The sequence below is a fragment of the Equus przewalskii genome, chromosome 4, assembly GCF_037783145.1.
Source record: "Equus przewalskii isolate Varuska chromosome 4, EquPr2, whole genome shotgun sequence".
NCBI classification, from domain to species: Eukaryota; Metazoa; Chordata; class Mammalia; order Perissodactyla; family Equidae; genus Equus; species Equus przewalskii.
In genome coordinates, this window is record NC_091834.1 from 57460677 (window position 1) to 57473992 (window position 13316).

The 13316-nt window shown below is 44.7% G+C and overlaps 1 long non-coding RNA gene across 1 annotated transcript in view; it reads right to left on the minus strand.

The window, feature by feature from the left end:
* Window positions 1–11042: 11042 nt before the first annotated feature.
* Window positions 11043–13316, minus strand: part of LOC139082839 (uncharacterized) — a 34476-nt gene continuing 32202 nt past the window's right edge. The window contains exon 6 of the long non-coding RNA XR_011539156.1: window positions 11043–13127. This is a non-coding gene — a long non-coding RNA (uncharacterized lncRNA). The remainder of the gene's footprint in view (window positions 13128–13316) is intronic.

Consider the following 13316-nt stretch of genomic DNA (forward strand, 5'->3'; position numbering starts at 1 on the left):
TGGCGATAGAGAGGGCTGCAGCCCACATGGTACAGCTGGTCGCAACACTAGGATGGGCCTAGGAGACTTGGCACTGCCGATCCTCCTATACTCTTGGGGGGAGTGGGGTGAGAGGGCTTCTAGCTCTGTAGCTGTTGTATGAAAAGAACAAGTTTCTCCATAGAAAACTCCTCTTGTGGCCAAAGGGAGAAGGGATTAGAGACCCGGCAGGGAGGAGCCCAGGGGAAGAAATATGAAGTCATGGTCCTGGTGGCCAGGCAGGCCTTCAGAAGGCCTGGCTCTGTCACCTGTAGCAGTTTGGCCGTCAACAAGTCACTTGAATGCTTAGACCTCGGTTTCTTCACTTGTAAAATGGAAATCACAAAACCCGTCTTGCAGGTAGATGGATATATGGGGGTACTTCTCTTCAAGAGTAAACAGATCCTTTTTAGTAAACTTTAGTAAACTTTAGTAAAATGAAGTATAACATGTTTATAGAAAACTTTAACAAATTAGAAACACGGTGAGTTTTCACAAGGCAAACACACCCAAATCAAGAAACAACACGGCCAGCACCTCCCTCCCTCCCAACAACAGCCACTATTTTGACATCTACCACCATCGATTAGCTTTGCCTGATTTTGAACTTTACATAAATGGAATCATACAGGAGGTACTCCTTGTGTCTGGCTTTGTTCACTCGGTGCCATATTTCTCTGAGAAATATCTGTGTTGTTGTGACAAGCAGTAGATCGTTCCTCCTCACTGTTGTATAATACTCCATTGCGTGAGTAGAGCATGGGTTTTTAAATCCATTTAAATCACATTCTCTTGCGGTCTGCTTCCTCCAAGGCCAAGCCATGCGGCTTCTTTTTCTTTAAATAACAGCTTTATGAAGATATAATTTACGTATCATACAATTCATCCATTTAAAGTGTACAGTTCAATGGCTTTGAGTACATTTACAGAGTTCTGCCACAATTACCATGATTTTAGAACATTTTCATCAGCTCATAAAGAAAGCCATACCCTTCAGCAGTCTCTGCTCTGCCTCCAGCCACCCACCCCCAGCCCTCAGCAACCACCAGTCTACCTTCCATCTCTATAGATTTGCCTTTTCTGGACATTTCATCATGGATTTATACTGCGGAAAACATGGCAGGAACTACCTAGAACACACAGACCAGTAAGCAACTTTGAATTTAAAATCTGTATTATTTTTATGTTTGTGAAATAAGACAATGTTCATCAAAACCGGATATGGTTGAGAGACAAAAATTTCTAAACTCTTTTAGCTCACATTTCATATAGCAAGGATTAGAGGGAGCAAAATGTGACAGAGGAGGAAGACAGGCAGTCAGTTCTGTGTACCAACCGCCCCCATCTCTGGGCTCAAGTTCCAAAGGGGAGAGGGGACTTTGTGAAAGGGACATTGAAGGGCAAGCAAGGGTAACTTGGTAGCCTCCTGTCTCCGTTAATGGAAGCTCCCCTCAGACTGCCCTCCCAATGCATGTGTGCGCATATCACCACAAACTCACGGTGCAGCAGGGCGAGCCTCACGCTTGCTTCCCCAACTGCCCTGTTAACCTGTAGCATAGACGGTATCCAGAAGCTCTCAAATATCCCCAAGGGGAGGATGCAAGTTGGAACTGAGAGTTTGGCTAAGGAGCTTGGCTTATGTGGTCACCACGACAGAGTAAGGAGCTCTGCAGCTGAGGGTCAGAGGACAGACTCGAGAGTTGTCCCAAACAGAAGTCAGAGCCAAACAGTAGGGAGATCCATATTGCTCTCAAAAAGAGGCAAAGTCTGCCCAGCAGAGAGCAACCAGGCCCCAGATGAGGTGAGATTTAAGCAGTGGGTACCAGCAGAACGGGGAATGGGACTGATCAACCCAACCTCACTGGACACCAATCAGTGCACACCCAAGGGTCAACACCAGGGCAGGGCCCTTCTCCCCCTCCCATGGCATAAGGTTTCATAAGCCAGATATCGCCCCTGGAGACAGCATTTTGGAGAGTTGTTGGTGTGAAGTGGAACTCAGCAAGTCTGATCATTTTATCCAACAGATATTGAGATTTATCAAAAAAAAGATGGCTTCACTTACTGAATTGGACTGAGGACAGACTTAATATGGACGTTTTTGTATACTTGGTGGCATGGGGATAAGGAAGATCAGATTGGTTATAAAGAAGTAAAGATACTACATTTTCTTGCTTATATGAGTATATTCACGTGAATGGTTTTGCAACCTTGATATAAAAGATGTTTTAGGAATTAAAGTGTAGAAAACACCTGACACCTAGGTACTCCATCAAAAGTAGATATTACTATTAATATTATTATTTCGCCATCCTCATCATTGTTACCACTACAGCAACTCAACCCAAAACAATTCTGTTCTCTAGGGCATGTTAGACAAGCACCTCCCAACATATTTTTTGAGGGTCTGTGCTTGCTCCCCTTCAAGGTGCAATTGATGACAGCAGTGCTAACGCTACAGTCTCCCCCAGGCCCCCCTTCACCCATCGCCCCTTCTTCCTCCACCTCCTTCACCCCTTCATCTAACTCCTCAGCCCAAAGTATCCTGGCTACTTCCTTCTGGGAAATGTGGTCATCTACAGCTAGACCACTTCACTCAGATAAAGAAAGAAACCAGAGGGTCTCCGAGAAGGGGGAGCTAGGTGGACACATTCTTTTCAAAAGAGTGTGTGTATGTGTGTGTGTGTGTGTGTGTGTGTGTGTGTGTGTGTGTGATTACCAAGGCTTCCCAAACATCAGCAAATGAAGAAAAAGTTATGGATAAGTTATTTTGAGCATTTATGATAGTTGAAACCCAGAAAATCTTTAATCATCCGCAGCTAAATTGAGCTTAATATGCATATTTGCTTAAATAAATCATTGCATACATAACCTGGATTATCACAACCTCCTTCCCACTTCTGTCATTATGTATCATGAATTTATGATCAAATTCCTTCTCTTTTGCCTGAACTCTGAAGGCCACCACATTTCTATTCCCCACCCCACCTCACAACTAACTTGTTCTGGGATGCAATATTATCCACCTTGGCAAACTCAAAATCTTATCTACTGCTTATAACCCTCTTCAAGACACTTACACCTTCTGTGCTTAGGGTTGCCATATGCTCAGGATTTCTGGTACAACTCCACTGTTGAATGTCTCTCTCATGGTTCCTGTAAATTCACTCATATTTTTCACACTATTAACCCCAATTTCTAGTTCTGACAATATGGTCCATATTTCTTTCTGTTCCCATTCCAAAAGAGGCCAGAGCAATTTTCCCATATCTTGCATACAGAGAAGAGGAATGTACAGGGATGGATTTCCAGAACCTCGTCACTGTCCCCTGCTATTCCCTAGGGTGGATGTTAAAAAGCCCACTTGGCAAATCCAGCTGGTCAGAAAATCAAACCAAGAAACCAGAGTGTTTAATTACTGAGCTGTCACACTGGAGCAGAAGGAGTTACTCGGTGCTTTTCAGTGACCCACAGACAGAGCCAGACTCAGCAGGCGAGGGATCATCCTCATGGTGGCTCCTCTGTAAGCAATGGAATCTTGCTCCACCTCACTTTTCTTCTCCATCAAATGGGGCTAACAAGGGTGTTATGAGACATAATTGCTGTTTATAGAGAACCTCAGCATCTTAGATGAAAGGTGTCAGAGCTGGTAAAGCTTGCCCAAGACGAGCTAACACTTTGATTAGTGGATCCCAAGGAAGAAAAATACACCCCATGTCATCTGAGAATTATCCCGCCTGCCAGGAGAGGAATGGTTTCACTTTACCGAGAACTCGTGGGGATTTTTGCTCTCACCTGAATAGTGTTTACAATCCTTGAATTTTACTCCAGGTCTAAAGTTAGAGGAAGTCGTCAAACACAAAGGGAAATCCAGCTCATGAGAACCATAGGGCACTCAAATCATTCTTCTACATAGCCACGCACGGATTAAGTGCTCAGTAAACACTTACTCCCTGGCCCAATCAAGTACTTCATTTGCTCAAATCTGTCCTCATATCCATGAAACAGGTCCCAAGAACTAGGTTGGCATAACAATTTCAAATCACAGAAAGGAAGAATCCCATGAAATTGCATGACATGATCATTTTGAGTCATAGAAAGCGCTTGTGCTCCCTTAAGAACAATTTAGAGAGCCACACACAGATTCCCTCAGGCTGAAGGGTGAGCATGCAAGCAACAGCAAATGACACATGGTTCAAATTAATTGTATCATTTGAGTCTAGAGAGAGAGAGAGGGATCTAAAGTAATGGGAGGGATTTTTAAACAAATGCATCAAAACTTACACATCCTAGTGAGTGCAGACCTGAGGAGGCCACTCTCTTATTCCAACAATGATTCCATTGCTCAAAGCATTTCAAAATCCCTCTTAGGAAACTTTACACAGAGCCCGAGGCCTATTCTTTTCACTATCAGTTACAGGGACAAATCTTCATATTTGAGAGTAAATTTGATTCTTTTAGACAGTTGAAAGGCATAGGGACAGATGGGTGATTGGATATTCCAGGATATAAACCAACAGGGAAATGTGATTATGACATGATAAGAATTGACTTTCTGGGGGCTGGCCTGGTGGTGCAGTGAGGGGTTAAGTGCACACATTCCGCTTCAGTGACCTAGGGTTCGCCGGTTCGGATCCTGGGTGCAGACATGGCATCGCTTGGCAAGCCATGCTGTGGTAGGTGTCCCACATATAAGGTAGAGGAAGATGGGCACGGATGTTAGCTCAGGGCCAGTCTTCCTCAGCAAAAAGAGGACGATTGGCAGCAGATGTTAGCTCAGGGCTAATCTTCCTCAAAAAAAAAGAATTAATTTTCTCACGTGGCTGATAAACTGGCCCTAAAAGCAAATCCAAAGAAGCAGTTCCAGAAATGGTTTCTGAGGGTTGATTTGGTAAATCTACTCACTCCCAGAGAGGGGACAAAACCAGCAGGAAGAACACATCTTGAGCGCCATTATACTGAACACCTGTGTGTTAGGATTTACCATTTACAATGTGCTTCAGCATTATAGACCCCCCTTTGCCCTTCACAACAGCCCCTGCCCCAGGTCTGATTATAGACCCATGATGTGTATAGCCTTGAAAAGCATCTACAAAATGTAGTCTTGAGACCGTTTTTTTGTAGTGTTCTACAATTAATAAAATATATTTTTAAATACTCAATAATGAAAATATATCAATAGTCCTCAATTTTGGTAAGTCTCTCTAGCACTTAAGAGAGTCTCCCCAAATCCACAAGGGCCTCAAGGTAGAAGATGCGATTTAGAGGTACAGGTGCCAACTCAGGCCCAGGAACAGGGAAGCGATTTTTCAGTTAGGTGGACCTCCTCATCCCGTACAAAGGCTTAATCAACAGAACAAAGGGGGAAAACAGGAAGTTAAAAGACCACGAGAAATGTAAAGTCCTAATTCCAAATTAAGTATCTTTGTTATTATCCTTAGAGTCATCATTTCTTAACATTTCTTATCTCCAATCCTTTTCACCCAGACATCATCATTGCATCAGAATATCTACAACCTATAAGACATCTATAAGCAAGCAGAAGACCTTCTAGGCCACCAGTTCTCCTCTAGGCCCACTCTGGAAAATGTCAGAGGTGAGGATTTAAGTAGTGTTTTCTGGTAGCACAAGGTGGAGGGGTGCACCTGGGAAAGTCTGTGTCGTTGGGTTAGTATTGTCTTGCAGAGTCAAGTAGTTGTCACAACACATAACAAAGATCAAATAGTAGCTCTTTTTGTGCCTATAGCTATTTGTACATGGAGTTTAGATGGCACCCATCTGTTTTCTGTGAGTGGTAAGATATAAACATCTCCTGGGATGACTGTCCCAGTTTGCCTGGAACTGTCCTGGTTTCAGCACTGGAAGTCCTACATCCTCAGAACCCCTCAGTTCCAGACAAACTAGAACAAATCATTGAGCACAGGGAAAAGGTGCCCATCTGAGGCCATAAGATCCATTACAGCTGCCCACAGGGAATGGAAGTCAGCTCTCCAGACACTGTCCATTAGGTCATCTTGTCTATTTGGCTGGTGCTCACCTCCAAGAACTATTTCCTAAGCTCGTGACCTAGCAGGTTAGGACAAGAAAATGAAGGTGAGCTCGGGGCCCCAACTTCAGTGTGATGCCTGGGCCATGCCACATCACCTCCCTGGGCCTCAGAGCCACCGTGTGTAAGTGAGGGGCTTACACATCAGTGTTTTCAAACTGCAGACAATAGTTTGATTTTCATGGGCCAAAAAATAAATTTATTGAATTATGAACAGCATTTGTGATTAATGAGATAAAAAGACAAAAAATGTAGAAAATATTAGAGGACATTGCACACGGTAAGGAAGTATCGTTCATAAAGCATGTTCAATTACATATATACGTCCGTGTGTGCTGGCTCTCAGTGTCAAATTTATTGCTTAGTGTGGGTTGCAGTCAAACATTTAAAGTCGACAGATAACCTCCAAGTTTCCTGCTGGCTCTAGAATTTTGCAGTCCTACAGAAGTCATTTTTTGTAAATGGTTTTTCTTTTTTATTATTGTAAAAGATTCTAGAATAAAAGTTATTTTTGCCCTATTTACAGCACCTGGCACAGGGCCTTACAAACAGTACATTCTCAATAAATGTTTCTTATATTCCAAAGCACCACATGAACACACTTCAACGTGATCATGGGTGCCACCTTTCGGCTCCAGCAAAAGCATAAGTCTCAGGGCTGGGTGGCTGTCCCAGCCAGCGTAAAAACAGCCTCTTGAATATTGCTGCCTTTCAGCTTGAGAGAATAGAGAGCCCAGTAAATACCACAACCACACAGGCAGCAGCCTCTGCAGACACAAACTTTGATACTGAGGTGAGATGCTGGTTTCAGGAACAATCTGCTTCCATCACTGGAGAGATGAGTACTCTAGCAAAGGAAAAGCAGAGGAGAGGAAAAGGGAACAGATACATCCTAGAATTAGAAACAGATACACACTAAGTACTTGTCGGCAATGACTTCTAGGAGCATGAAACGTGATGGGTACTGCCTGCAAACTGCTGAGGAAAAGAATAAGAAGTATATAATTTTATGGATTGTCCCTTTACAATAGACGAATATAGAAAGCATGAAGGTCAGCACTTTTTCCATCAGGAATCACAATTAGGGAACACTTTTGTTTTCTACCTACCCTCCCCCCCAAATATAATCAGGTCTTCAAGTGAAAATTTCAGCATCCTGAAAGAAAAATGTCATTTCCTTCTAAATCACATTTCTTTCATCAGGTAATTCTGATGTTAGTTAAAAAGATGGAAATGGAGAAGGCCCAGTCTTTAAAGAATTTGTTGTTGTTAGTACCATCCAATCAATTCCAACTCCTAGTGACCCTGTGCACAACAGAGTGGAACCCTGCTCCGTGCTTTTGCGCCGTCCTCTCACCTTCTGGCACTATATCACTATATCACTATATCACTATATCAGACAACACTCTGCTACTATTCATAGGATTTTCATGCCCAATTTATTCGGAAGTGAGTGGCCAGTTCCTTCTTCCCAGTCTGTCTTAGTCTAGAAGCTCCACTGAAACCTGTCCACCATGGGTGACCCTCTAGTATTTGAAATCCTGGTGGTATAGCTTCCAGCATCACAGCAACACAAAGCCACCACAGTATGACAACTGACAGGTGGGTAGTGTGGTTCCCTAACCAGGAAATGAACCTGGACCTTGGTAGTGAGAGCACCAAATCTTAACCACTAGACCATCAGGACTGGTTCTTTAAAAAATTAGGAAGTGGGGCCAGCCCAGTGGCATAGTGGTTGAGTTCGTGCTCTGCTTCAGTGGCCCTGGGTTCACAGGTTCGGATCCCAGGCACAGCCCTAGCACCGCTCATCAACCATGCTGTGGTGGCATCCTACATAAAATAGAGGCGGATTGGCACAGATGTTAGCTCAGCAACAATCTTCCTCACATAAAAAAAAAAAATTAGGAAGTGATATTTCTCTTCCAAAATGTAAGAACAGATCAGAAATAAAAACTTAACATTTTACACTGAAGCCTAAACATTAGGCTACGTGAGGAGCAAGGCTGGTCATGGGACAGGCTCATCCCCAAATGAGGGTGCCTGAGACCATGGGGCCACATCCCACACAGGTGAGGGAAGTCCATCCGAGTAAAAGAAATAATGTAATAGAGAGTATGCTGACAGGGGTTAGGGGTTGTCCAGGCCAGTGGGGAGGGACGTGGAGTGTAGACACAGTGAGATGCACAGGTTCAGGACGGCTGGCAGCTGGGCTGCTGTAGGCAGGACTTGTTGCCCTGGCAAAACAAGGTTTACGGAAACCACACACATGCTCAGAATCCGGGACAAGCTGGGCAGCCAGGTCTCAGGAAGGGTGGAGCCGCTGGGCTGAGAAGTGGCCATTCTCTTTTCTGCTGTCTGGTCTTTTTATCATGTGTCTCAAGTCTAGGTATAAATTAAACAACTTCAAATTTAATCCAACTAATCTACAAAACTAGCGCCTAAGTTCTTCGTGGTCTTTCAGCACTCATTACCAGACTCCAAACTCCCGGTTCCCAAAAAAAGAAGCAACTCAACTCTTCCAGCAACACACGCCTCCAGCCCGATCAGGATGGTCATCTTTAGGTCCCTTATCCAGCAGCTGTGGCTGGGGAGGGGAACGGAGCCCCAGGGGACTGGCAAGTCTCCTTAGACAGTGGGGCTCAGGGCAGGCAGGTTCCCCAAACCCAGGGGACCCCTGCAGCTTCAGGAAGTCCCAGCCCGGAGGAACAAAGAGACAAATACCAGCAGGGATGCTGGCACAGGGGAACCACACAGGTCCCAGGGAGTAAAACTGGGGCACCAGCGGGAGGCTTACTTACAGGAAAAGGAGAGCAGTCACTGACTGTGGGGCGCCCAGTGAGGGGACGACTGGAGACACGTTGAACCATTACCTCTCTAGCAGAGACCCAGCCATAGAGGCCTGCATGTGGTAGCAAATCAATAAAGAATATCTGGCTGTTTAATAAAGTAACTCAACCCCTTAGTTAGCTAAACCAGGTCTGCTTGCCTTCAAGGAAAACTTGGATCCATGTGTAAGTCAGGGCAGAAGCCCTCTGGCGTCAGAATCACGCGGGGAGCTTGTTTAAAATGCAGATACCAGGCTCCAAAAGAACCAAAAGGAATGCTGAGCGCCCCGGGGTTGGGCTCCAGAATCTATACAGCACTGTGGGCTACACCCTGCAAATGCGAGCCGTCTTGTTCCACTCAGGGAACTGTTGCCTACTAGATTATTCATCCTGAACTTCAGGTTAAAATGAATTTTCCTCCAGTTGAACAAAATGGAGGCAATGGGAGAGGTATTGGTGTAAATATACCTGGTGTGATTTGTCGCACTGTTCAGTGAGCTGTGGTCCATGGGTGGAGGTTATCTTGCTCCCGGGCTGCACCCTGGACCGGTTTTCCCAGACTCTGTTTTGCACACGGGCCCAGCTGCAGGGCCCGGCAGTCCCAGTTTCTGCTGCAATCCGACGGCAGGCTCGCAGCCCCACCCTCTGCCCACTGTGGCTGATAAGTAGGTCATTCTTTCCAGACCTGACATCTTGGACCCAACCAGCCCAGCTCCTAATTGCTTCTTGAAAGTGCCAGAGCCAGAGTGCCAGAGGTGAGCTCTGTGGGTCTGCAAATCTCTGTGTCCCAGCATCTCACCTGCCCTCACTACCTCCCCACCGCAGACCACAGGAATGGCTATTGCTGCATTTCCCTTACTAGTTTCTTTTCCTCATTCAGACACAAATATTTATTGAGCACCAACTGTATACCTGGCACTGAGAAACCGAAGTGAGAGAGTCCAGGGGTCTTCAGTTCTCCAAGAGTATGGGTGGTGGTGGTTGTTTTCAATTTTCTGTTTTCATTTCGATGATAATCATTTTTAAAAAAATTTATATTCTGCCATATAACTTAGAGTTTATATTTATATTGGTAAATATATTCTCACCAAGTGAAGGCCAAATGATACCACGTTATGATGAACAATGAAGGGTCCAAAATAATTTGAATAATCTAAGTCGTTAGAATGCCAAATGTTTTGGTATCCAAACTCAAAGAAACTTTGTAGTAATCAGAACCCCATTCTCATTCTGTTCATAGACCCTATTTTGTACCTGCCAACTTGTAAAACCTCATTTAGCGTGAATGTAGCAGTAAATGAACAGTGAGGCACTTTTCTTTCTCCTTCTAGCAATAATGCAATTAGACACTCACTTAATGCAGATTTCCAGGATGTGGCGATGCTCACCTTACTTTTGAATAAATAAGACAGTTCCACAGAGTTATCAAGTGGCGTTTCATTAAAATCGGCATTTCAGGAATGCTCAAGGGCAGAGTTTTAATTAACTATGAGGTCTGATTAGTCTGAACTAGCAAATAAGGCCAGGCTAACAGGCATTCTCGGCGTTAGCATTGAACCCAAAGGCCAAAGTAAATATAGAACCGAACCTGAGACCACATCTTCCTACCGTCAGACCCAACGTGACCAATCAGTTTCAGAACAACAGCATCATCTGTCATATTAAATGATGTGGCTTACTTGAACAATATTGGTTTTGCTGATGTGTTTGTGCTTCATTCATCCATTGGCCTTGTTTCTATGATAATAGCTAGTGCTTATTGAAAGCTGACTAGATGCCAGCTCTTTACATGGATTAGCTCATTTAATCCTCACAACAGCCCTGCAAGATAGGTACTGTTACCTGCATTTTACCAGTAAGTAAACTGAGGCACAGAGGTTAGCTCGCCTGAGGTTACACACCAGCTAAGTGGTGGCTCTAGGATTTGAACCCAAGTAGATGTGGCTCCAGAATCTGTGTTCTTCACCACAACACTGTACCACTTTATAATTATATCATTATAGATATATAACAGGACTGGCATAGCATGGAATATATATATTCCATACATGTAAGTGGAAATATGGAATTATGTAAATACTATGTGTAAAAGTTTACAGAGCTTTGTATTGTTACATACTTAAGTAGCGACAATAAAAACCATTAATCCAATATTCAGCTTGTGAGAATTTTATTTTTTTATTATTGAGGTATAATTGACATGTAACATTATATTGGTTTCAGGTATACAACATAATGATTCAATATTTGTATACATTGCGAAATGATCACCGCAAAAAGTCTAGTTAACATAGAATTTCCTTCTGATTAAACAAACGAAAAAGGCCTGGAGTCTATTCCAGTGAAAGAAATGCTGGTTTAGTGGTTTCTGCTCAGGGTAACTGGTATCCAGCCTCAATCCCAGTGGTGACTTACAGGAAGAAGGGGCTCTGAGACCCAGCTTAGCTCTGCAAGTCCTCCTGCTCCTCACATGTCCCTCTCCTCACACTCTAGCACCCCCTCCTCACTAGGGAGGTCCTGCTGTGTGCGGACCCCTGAACTCTCTGCTCACTGAGCTCCTGAACATTCCCAGTGCCTAGATTCTGGTGATGGGTTCTGCTATTAGGTCAGATCTCCTGGTATGAATGGAAGCCTGAGTCACAGCTCATTTTTCAGTCTGTGAGCCCAACACATTGCTCAGCTCACCCCACCCACACCCACACACCCCCTTCTGCAGGGCAGGTGAGTTCCCCTACTCTCTCCCACAGCGGACACCTGACTGTGGGATCTCTATCAGGATTAGCTTCCTCATCCTCCTTCTCTCCTCCCGGTCAGACTCATGTTGCTGCAGTCCAGATGCCTCTCCTTTGGCTCCGTCGAAGTCTCAACAGCATATGTGATTGCACTGCCCAAGTCACCAGGCCACTATTACAAAAGTGAATTATGGTATTAAAACTACATTTCAAGGAAGTTAGGAAGATGCAAGTAATAAATGCTTCTGTGCTGCTGGAGGGCCCATGAATGACTATCCTCTCCCTCTTTGCCAATGCAGAAGATAAGAAGCATAATTACAAGTTAATTAAACTGATTTTTGCATGTGACTTGGGAATTATGAAATTATAGAGCTGACAGGGTCCTCAGATTTAGATCCTTCAGTTACAAGTTGCATCGCTTGCTTATGAATATTAGCACTTTTACTAGCAGCCAACGTTTCAACCTTAAAAATTGAACCTTGGTGATCTTGATGCTCTTGGATAGAGTACCGTCCACTGTCCAGTCCTCAGCTTCTTGAGTGACGAGAGGTGGTCACAGGAGCAGCCAAGTGCCTTCCTGCTCCCTGGGTCACAGCTGTGGCACTGTGTTCTTGAAGTCCCTGTGATGGTCCACTACTGGTCCACTTTCCTGATGGTGGCAGAAGAGACAGCGCCCCTGGCAGGCCAGTTTGGAAGTGTGTTCCAGAAGCCAGTCCTGCAGCCTGGAGCCTGCTTCTCCAGCCTTTCACTGATTTTTATGTTCCTAATCCATGCATCAAATTCCTTTTCTGCTTCAAATACTCAGAGTGGTTCCTGTGTCCTCACAAGTGTTCCTGCTGAGACCCATGCACTGATTTATGCGATGTGAACAACAACCCTATGAGAGAAGTACTATTATCCCCTTTCACAATCTGAGGAAACCGAGGCATGAGGTTAACTAGCTTGCTTCAGGTCTTATATAGAAAGTGTGTTTCTAACCCAAACAATCTGGCCCCACAGCCCATACTCCAAAGGCTACACCTTCTCAGTATGCTACTCCAAGAAGCAGGAATTAGCGGTGCCTCACTGGACGTGCATTTTTTCTCTGACCTGATGTTAATTCCACTCGTGATTCAGATCCCCAGAAGAATCTGATTGGCTAAGCTTGGGTCTCAGATCTCGCCCCCTCCCTGATTGACAGTTTCATCAAGACTGTGTGCCACGGAATAGGGTCGTTCCCCCGAAGGAGAGTCTGGCAGCTGTTGGCAAAGGGCAGGGAGAGGGAGGCTGGTCAGACCAAAACAATGTCCAATGTAAGAACCAAAACTGATCTGAATCTGGTCACTGCTCCAAAGTATCATGATTGAAATAGACAAATGAAAAACGCCCAGGGGTTAAGTGGAAACTTGCCTTTGTTCAGTGATTAAATAGTCCCATATGGACCTTGAAGACCACTCCTGAAGTGTGAAGACTTTTGTAAAACATCATATGTATCCCCTCGGAGCTGCCATGGAAGGAAGCCAGGCACTGTGGAAGGGAAGGTGGAAGAGACACGACACTGAGGATGCGATGCCTAGGTGCCGCAGCCGGCCAGCCTCACAACCCCCCACCCAAATCAGAGGGGAACTTCTGGGAGGCTCTGGTTGAAGTCCCTGCAGAGCTTGGTGGTGGCACTTCACAAGCTGTCACAGCAACTAGCTAGAGAATGTCCTGCAC